The sequence below is a fragment of the Pleurodeles waltl genome, chromosome 9, assembly GCF_031143425.1.
Source record: "Pleurodeles waltl isolate 20211129_DDA chromosome 9, aPleWal1.hap1.20221129, whole genome shotgun sequence".
In the NCBI taxonomy this organism is placed as follows: Eukaryota; Metazoa; Chordata; class Amphibia; order Caudata; family Salamandridae; genus Pleurodeles; species Pleurodeles waltl.
Window position 1 is genome coordinate 103,002,952 of NC_090448.1, and position 10,027 is coordinate 103,012,978.

A 10,027-nucleotide genomic window follows, 5' to 3' on the forward strand; every position below is an offset into this window, starting at 1 on the left:
CTGAACCTGTGGATATTCCGGCAGGAAGAAGGAATGCTGTGCTGGTGAAAGGACTGCCACTGTGCCGGACTGCTGCTCTGAAGGAACCACTGCTTTGCTGTACTGACCTGCTGTCCTCTTGCCTGGAGAGGAAGTAGTGGACCTGCAACTTCATTCTGAACCCAGGGCTCCCAGAACAATTCCAAGGGCTAGTCTGTTGGCCTCCTGATCTGAACCTCAGGGATATAAAAGGCTACCCAACATCCTACACCAGCGCCTGGACACAGATGATGTGAGTTCGTAAGCCTGAAGTGGTGCCGCTCGGGTTCTATACCCTTGGTGTGGCTCAGTGAGCTGAAACCAAGCTTTTGGGTCATTCATGTGCTTGAAAGAACCCTTTCACACAAGACCTTGCCACTAGCACAGTGATTCAATGCAAAACGCTTCCAGTCAGACCCTTTGCACTATAACATCGACCGCCGCAGGGACAGGCAATGTGAAGCTCCAGCAAAGTCTGCTTGCGACATCTGGCCTGCTCCTTGTGCTATGCCAGTATCCTCCTGCAACCTCACCCTGCTTCTTGCAGCTCTTTCCACCACAAATGGATTTCTTAGCATGTAATTTTGTGAAGGTAGTCTTCAGCAGGTCCAAACTGATGACTTGTCAACCTGCACTCCATCGCAGTTGGCTGAAAGTTTGACTTGGAGCCAGTCCAGCACGGCGACATAGCTGCGGTTGACACTTGTGTATTTTGGAGTTAATTTACCCTTAAACCTTTAAAATTCATAACAACAGTTCTACTGATTGGAGTTCTGTCATTTTGTTCTTGCTTTATGTATTACATTTTGCTCCATTTTTCCAAAAACAGGTGTGGGATCCTTTTGTGTTGCGTTTTCACTCTGTCACTGTTTGAAGTTTTGCACAAATACTTTACACATCGCCTCTGAGTTAAGCCTGCCTGCTCTCTGCCAAGCTACTAAAGGGTTTAACACAGGTTAATTTAGGGTTTGCTTGTGACGTAACATGAGAAGAATTGTGTTTGCTCCTTGAGAAGGGTTTCAACCCACCTCAACCAGTAACCCAGCTTCCTGTAGAAGGCTACTGCCTTCACCAGAAGTTAAGCAGCACAAGTCCAGTGGTGGCAGCATACAATGTAGTGATCAGTAGTAGTGAATATGACATTTTTACCCTGTGTCACTGGAGTGAGGTCTACAGGCTCCCCTCCCCTTTCAAAAAGTCTGCTTGTGTTGGCTTAGCTCCCCCTTGGCCTACATCAGGTAGATGTATGTTTGCTACATAATGAAAGAGTAGTCACTGTGTGGTTGTATGTGTGCCTTAGAAGGGTTCAATACAGAGATAGAGCAGTACTGTGTAGTGTGCATGGGACTGGTGCATGTGCTGAGTGTATGTATGCGTGTGAGGGATGCATGCCATGCCAGTTGTAGTATTGCTCAGTGCATGTGCAATGGAAGCATTTGATTTATGTATGTGTGCTTGCATGAAGTACATGATGAATGCTAATGTGTTTTGCATGGAGTACATGGTGAGTGTGTGTGCGCTGGCAGTGTGTGTGTTTGCAAATAACTCACCTTGGTTGAATACAGAAAGGTTTCAGCACTGAACAGTGTGTGCAGACTGAGTGTGTGCATTGAATGCATGTGTACATGTAAGGGTACATTGCATAGAAGTATTAATGCTAAACAGTAAGGGCCGTATTTATATGACCCTAGGGCCACAGGAGCATAACTTTTTGTAATGCTCCTGTGGTGCTAAGCACAGTGCTGTATTTACAAGGTGGTGTTAAGCCACTTTTTGTGGCTTAACATCACCTTGTAAATAGGGCCCCTTCCCACGTAGCACTGTGCGTGGAAGGGGCGTGCAATGGGTGTTGCTGTGGGCATGCCACAGCAACACCCAATGCATTTTGACGCTACCTCAGATTTTTGAAATTTCATACACCTGAGGCAGCGGCAAAATCTAACCCCATCCCCAGGGGGGGCGTTAGCATGGCACAACGAGGAGGAATATTTTTGCATTGTGCAGCACACACAGAAGTGCCAAAGCACCATTAGTGATTATTTATGTGCAGGAAAGGACACCTTTCCGCACATAAACAATCACACCCCTCAACACAGACATCCTTATACAATGGTGTAAGGATGCCTGCGTTGGCTGGTAAATTTAGCACCATCGCAGGGGGAAATGCAGGGGTGCGCTGTATTCCCTTAAATACGGCACATCCCTGCGTTTCTAAAGTGATGCAGCACGGCACTGCCAATTTTGGCACAGCACCGTGCCACACCACTTTTCTTTAAATCTGGCCCCAAGTTTGCTGTGAATGTACACTGAGTAAATGTGCCTGCAATGGTACATTACATGGAGGACCTTGGGTTCCATTTTGGGAAGCCCAGGCCTGCCTGGTGAAGGCATGAGGAGTAGTGGAATCCCACCCATACACATTTGTGTATTGCTGCTTTTCTGTGAGCTAGGTGGGGACAGACTGAAGGGAAAAGAAAGAGACTTATTTTACACTTCAAAGACTGCTCTTTTATTCATTGACAGATCACAAGAAAGTGGCCTGAACACATATCTGGAAGGGAGATGGGGCTGACATGAAAATCATGAGGGGTAGGAAAGGGGGTCTGGGATTAACCTTTTGATACATAGCGTATATCACTGTGGCTGACATTCTGGACCTGTATTACCATACAGGCACACTTTCTCTGTTTTAACGACTGCACATCTTAAAACAGGTGCACCAGGTGCAAACAGGGAAGGTCCACCTGTTATGGTGAATACGTTGTCCTCAGGGCAGCTGCAAAGTCACACTGCCCGGAGGCAGTGCATTCAAGTGAAATGCAGATCAGTTGCTTCAAAGCTGCTATGTATTTCATTGTGCAGGGGGCAACCCTCCTTTAATGAGGGGAGAAAGATCCCATTGCAGGCTGTGAAGTGCATGACTGCACCCGCGTACGAGGGGAAGTCTGGGGGGTCCATGAGGCCCCTTTTCTCCCTTGCAAAGGGATGCCTTTAGGATGAGCACTGAGAAAAAGATCAGGACAGAGTATGTGCAGCTGAGTGCTTCCTCATGGGCTGCAAGCAGCCTGACTTCTCTGAACTGAACAGGACTTGCAGGTGTGCATTGAAGGCACGCACTGCATAGGGTGACCAGACGTCCCGGATTTTGGGGCACATAAAGAAATGTCTGGTTTTTGGGGCACAGGTCAGGTCAACCTGTAAACCTTTTGTTAATTTTAAAACAATGTCCCGGTTTTGGGGACAAAGGTCAGGTCAACCTGCGAGTGAGAAGTAAAAGGTATGCACTCATTTCATATGCAGCTCTAGAGTCTTAAATAATTGAAGAAGTAGTTTATGGGTTTCTGCCCATCTGCTGCTGCCTACACGCGAGCGCGTGTATCATGCACATTTACAGGAAAGGCCAGATGTAAAAGTGAGACTGAATGCTTTAGTTCTACTTTTATGTCTGACCTGTCCTGGTTTTTTCTTTTCAAAATCTGGTCACCCTATCACTGCATCTTTGAACTTTTACATACTGAGAGAGCAGGTAAGACATGAACTGGGCCAGCTGGGCACCGCGGGACTCATAGATAACAGTGCTGCAGCACCATTGACACTTTTGACTAAATTTCTAAAGATTCAAAAGGAGAACTCATGATTGTGCTTAACCCCTTTGCTGCCAGGCCTTTTTTCCCCTACCCACGTCAAATGTGCGTCCTTTTTTTTCAACATCCTACGGATCCTAGAGGCTCCAAGAGTTTGTGGGTTCCCTTGAAGGAGACCAAAAATTTCGCCAAAATACAGCAAAAATGTCATTTAAAAAAAAAAAATGGGAAAAAAGGCTGCAGAAGAAGGTTTGTGTTTTTTCCTCTGAAAATGGCATCAACAAAGGGTTTGCGGTGCTAAAATCACCATCTTCCTAGCTTTCAGGAACAGACTTAATTTTTCAACACAATTTTGGCATTTTACCGGGACATGCCCCATTTTTACTATTTTTTGTGCTTGTGGCCTCCTTCCAGTTAGTGACAGAAATGGGTATGAAACCAATGCTGGATCACGGAACACTAAACATATCTGAAAAGTACACAGCATTCTAAATTCAGCAAGGGATCATTTGTGTACATCCTACAAGGTTTTCCTACAGAAAATAACAGCTGAATTGAAAAAATATTGCAATTTTTCTCCACGTTTTACTGTGTAACTTTTACCTGCGATGTCAGATTTTTTAAAGCAATATACTGTTACATCTGCTGGGCCTTCTGGTTGTGGGGATATATAGGACTTGTAGGTTCATCAAGAAACCTAGGTACCCAGAGCCAATAAATGAGCTGCACCGTGCAATGGGTTTTCGTTCTGTACTAGGTATACAGCAATTCATTTGGTGAAATATAAAGAGTGATAAATAGGTATCAAGAAAGGTTTTGTATTTACAAAATGGGCACAAGATAAGGTGTTGAGAAGCAGTGGTTATTTGCACATCTTTGAATTCTGGGGTCCCCATACTAGCATGTGAGTTACAGGGCATTTCTCAAATAGACGTCTTTTTTATACACTGTCTTACATTTGGAAAGAAAAAATTTAGAGAAAGACAATGGGAAATAACACTTGTTCTGCTATTCTGTGTTTCCCGAAGTCTCCTGATAAAAATGGTATCTCACTTGCATGGGTAGGCCTAGTGCCTGTGACAGGAAATACTCCAAAACACAACATGGACACATCACATTTTCCCAAAGAAAATAGAGCTGTTTTTAGAAAAGTGCTTAGCTGTGGAAAAGTGCTTAGCTGTGGATTTTGGCCTCTAGCTCAAACGGCATCTAAGGAAACCTACCAAATCTGTGCATTTTGGAAAAGTAGACACCGAAGGGAATCCAGGATGAGGTGACTTGTGGGGCTCTCACCAGGTTCTGTTACCCAGAATCCTTTGCAAACCTCAAAACTTGGCCAAAAAAACACTTTCTCCTCACATTCCGGTGACAGAAAGGAGAAGCCACAAATATCCTTCCACCCAGCGTTCCCCGAAGTCTCCTGATAAAAATGGTACCTCACTTGCATGGGTAGGCCTCGTGCCTGCGAAAGGAAATGCTCCAAAACACAACATGGACACATCATATTTTCCCAAAGAAAATAGAGCTGTCTTTTGCAAAGTGCTGAGCTGTGGATTTTGGCCTCTAGCTCAGCCGGCACCTAGGGAAACATACCAAACCTGTGCATTTTTTAAAAACTATACACCTAGGGGAATCCAGGATGAGGTGACTTGTGGGGCTCTCACTAGGTTCTGTTATCCAGAATCCTTTGCAAACCTCAGAATGTGGCCAAAAACACTTTTCCCTTACATTAGGGTGACAGAAAGTTCTGGAATCTGAGAGAAGCCACCAATTTCCTTCCACCCAGCATCCCCCCAAGTCTCCCCAAAAAAATGGTACCTCACTTGTATGGATAGGCCTAGTGCCCGCGAAAGGAAATGCCCCAAAACACTATGTGGGCACATCAAAGTTATCAAATGCAAACCTACCTGTTTTTGCCGTTGGGCACCTGCGTTTTTGTTCCTGGGCTCAGAAGCCATATAGGGAAACCTACCAAACCCAAACATTTCTGAAAACTAGACACCCGAGGGAGTCCAGAGAGGTGTGACTTGCTTGGATCCCCTAGTGTTTCCTTACCCAGAATCCTCAGCAAACCTCAAATTTTGCTAAAAAAATAAAATTTTTCCCACATTTCTGTGTGGGATCATTGCACTGGGACACATTTCCTAGCACCCAACGTTCCCCTCAGTCTCCTGGTAAAAATGATACCTTACTTGTGTAGGTAGTCCAAGTGCCTGTGACAAGGAAGAAACAAAAACATGTTGAAATTGAAGGGGAACCAAAGCGGATCCAAAAGAGCAGTTTGAAAAAAAACATTTTTAGGCTGATAAGTGGGGCAGAATTTTTATCAGTATAGATGACGCAATTCTGGGTGGTATGAATTTTGTGGATTTCTGCAGATTCTGGAAGGTTCATCACAAAAATGTGGTAAAACTGTGTGATTTCCAGTAAAGTTGGACATTTGCATGGCATTGTGGGCAAGAATATGGTGTGGGGTGCATGTGAATCACACCACCCTGGAGTCACTCAGATGTTTAGTTTTCAGATGTGTCTAGGTCTTGTGGAGTTTTCTACATGGCAGCATCCCAGAGTCCAAAAGGTGCAGCCATCACCATTCGAAGTGGGACAATTTTGAGAGTTAGCCAAGCTCTCATGGCCCAAATGCAAAACCAAAACCCAAAATAATCAAATGTCCTCTTGCTTGCCACGGAATAAGATGTTTTAGAGTGTGGTGGGAGAGCTGAAAGACTGTTACCCCCTTCAGTTAGGGTGGGGGCTTCACCATGCCCATACTGGTTGGTAGCCACCACCCTACTATTTTTTTTTATTCCCTGGCATCTAGTAGGTTTTGTGCCCCTCGGGGAGTAGATCAGGGGTAACTGCCTCATCTGTCCACCGGCGGTCAGAACAACTTTGGCCCTATTTACCCCCCACCCTCTTTTTAAAAAAAAAAACAAATCTTCCCTGGTCTCTGGTGGGCGTTCTGCCTCCATTGGGGGCAGATGGGCCTTCCAAAAATACAGCACTCAGCCACCTAGGGGGGCAGATATGGCCAACAGTAATGTGCCCCCATGGGGAGTGAACCTTGGTCCAAACAAAACACACACATACACACACAACAATCCCTGGTGCCTAGTGGTTTCTACCCAAATTTGGGGCAGATCGGCCTAAGAAAAATAAGCCGATGTGCCCCCAAGGGGGGCAGAAATGGCCTATAATACATTTTCCCCCAGGGGAATGATCCTTGCCTAAGGGGTTGCTCCGCTTGCGTGAAATTGATGGAAAAAAATAAAAATCCCTGGTGTCTAGTGGTTTCTGCCCCCCTTGGGGGCAGATTGGCCTAATAAAAATAGGCCGATCTGCAGAAATGGCCTAAAAAGATTTTTCCCCCAGGGAAGTGACCCTTGCCTAAGGGGTCGCTCCCCACTTCTAAAAAAAAAAAGATCTCTGCTGCCTAGGTGTTTCTGCCTCCCCTGGGGCAGATCAGCCTAATTAAAATAGGCCGATCTACCCCCAAGGGGGGCAGAAAGTACCTAAAACAAATCTTCCCCCCTAGGGCGAGCGGCCCTTGCCTATGGGGTGGCTTCCCTCACATGAAACTGACCTAAAAAAATATCCCTGGTGTCTAGTGGTTTCTGCCCCAGTTGGGGGCAGATTGGCCTAATAAAAATAGGAAATGTCCGAAAGACAATTTGCCCACTAGGGAAGCGACCCTTGCCTAAGGAGTTGCTCCTAATATATAAAAATAAATAAATAAACAAACAAAAAGATCCCTGGTGTCTAGGGGTTTCTATCCCCCGGGGGCAGTTTAGCCTAATTATAATAGGCCTATCTGCCCCCAGGGGGAGCAGAAAGGCCTAAAATATTCCCCCCCCCCCCCGGGGAGTGACCCTTGCCCACGGGGCTGCCCCCCCTTATGCATAAAATACAAAAAGAACAAACTCCCTGGTGTCTAGTGGGCATTTCTGCTGCCCGATCTCATCGAGCAGCAGAAATGCAGAGAGAGACATCAAAGGAAAGGTCTTTCCTTTCCTTTGGTGCCTCTCTCGCCCCCTCCACGTGATTGGAGGAGAAATGCTTTTGCATTTCTCCTCCGATTGGCGCTGGAAGCTGAGCTTCCAGCGTAGTGGTGGCAGCCTCTGATGAGGTCAGCACGCAATCGCACACTGACATCATCAGACGCCAAGGGGGTGTCGGAGGGGCGGGGTGGAAGGGGAAGTGATTCCCCTTCCATCCCTGCCCAGGGGAGGGGGATGCTTGGCCATCGGGGGGAGCGCTAGGCCCATAGCAGGACGTAACGGTTACATCCTCGGCACCCGAGCAGTGTAATCGAGGACGTAACCTTTATGTCCTGGGCACCCAAGGGGTTAACAGTTTGTGTTCCCTGATGCAGTCATCTGTGAATGGGGAATACACTTAAACACATTACACGATGGAGGGTCAGACAGTGAATCTCCTGACAACTACTAAAAGCCCAACCTCAAGGGGGATTGTATTGTTTTTTTTAATATCATATTTTGTTGTAAAGTTAATATAATACTACTTTTCACATAAAGGCAAGTATTTGGCTGGCCATTGATTTATCGCTCGTACTGTTTGCACTGAGAGTGATGAGTCATATTCACTGACCTGTAGCTACATCTCCCCCTGAGGGAGCCTTGACTGCTTAATCACAGCTACCACTGAAAGTCAAATGCAGAAGAGGTACTTGGCTCTGTTAAACAGGATCCATAGTAGGTCAACCAAAGGACATCGGGAATAAAAGGTTTCAACCAGCAAGGTTGGGCCATGTAACCCCTACGTGGCCTGTGACACTCTGAAAGTGGTTCTGTCTCTAGGGAAAGTGATTTTCAACAGGCTAACTCTGGTAACTGAATCCCAGATCCACCCTGACCAGAATGGTTTTATAGTTGGTTGGATTACATTCCTAGAACCTGAGACGCTTATTTCATCTTATGGAGCAAACTCTGGAAGAGGGACATCCCCAAATAGCAATGCCACTTGACATTGACAAATCACTTGACACCTTGGAATGGCCCTACTTGATGAAAGTGTTAGAAAGAAGGGAGCTGGTTCTGGAATTAAGGAGCTGTATAGAATTGCTGTACACCAATCTGAGGGCCAGAGTCCGTATTGGAAGAGATATTTCTGACTCATTTGCTATAGGTAGGGGTGCCTGACAGGGGTGCCCGCTATCATTAATAATATCTACATTGGGTGTAGAACCCCTGGTGGGCCTATTTAGGCAAAGAGGTCCCAAATGGGGATGAGAAGTAATGGTGCCTAGGAGACCTTCCGAATATATGCTGACGACATGCTTGTTTACTTATGAAATAGACAACAGGACCTGCCCTACGTAATGGATGCTCTTAACAAATTTGGTGCCCTGTCAGGAGTAATGCTCAACTGAGCTAAATCATGCTTGTAACTACTTAGAAGGTAAACAAGAGGGATCATTGGCCTACCGTCTGGAGTGGAGGTGTGACACATTCAAGTATTTGCAACATACATCACACTGACAATGATCTCATACAGTGTAAATTAGGTGAAGTGGTAACAAAGGTGCACCAGCCTCTTCTGGGGGAGTGTCAATAGCCAAGATGTTAGTGCTGCCCAGGCTATGGTATCACTTCTCTGCAATCCCAGTGAGGCTACCTAGGGGATTCCCCAAGGATCTAAACAGGATATTATCCAATTTGATATGGAAAGTGGTAGGCAAAGAGTGGCCTTGCACAATTATACCCCTTGGAAAAAAGGGAGGATCGGGTGCTCCACATTATGAATTATACTATGCAGCAGCTCAGCTGCAATTGCCTATGAGATGACTACTGATCCTAACTCGGAGAGAACAGACACATTGCAGTCGTTATGAGGGTATCCATTAATTGAGTGGTTGATGGGGCCATGGAAGCATTTCATTAAACAAATAGGTGATGGTTGTAAAGCAATACTGGCATAAGTATGTGTAAGAGTAACGTAGGAACTCCCCTCCAAACTATCTGACTTTATTACTGCAGGCAAGTTCCAAATTCTACAAGATAACAATGTGACATAACAACAAAACGTAGACATAATCTGTACTGACTTCAATGGGAGACATGTACAAGCACAACACTTTACTCTTTTTCCAAGAGGTTGAGGGACAATATAGGATTGGTGAGGGGCATACAATACACTGATGAAAGAGATTCGAAATGTTTGGTGATAAGATCAGGATGAGCCACACTCCTCAGAGTAAAAAAGCTGCTGTTATGACATGATGGTGCACTGCTGACATGTTTTAAACTGCTAATCCATCTCCTAGGTGTACATGGTCACCAACACAGATCAAGAACAGTCGAAGAAGCAGTGAAGACAGTGGCTATCCTATCAGGAGCATGGTAAAAAGGTATCAAGAAACTTTTTTCTTAAACCCACCCATTCATTTACTTTTATCAGACATACCT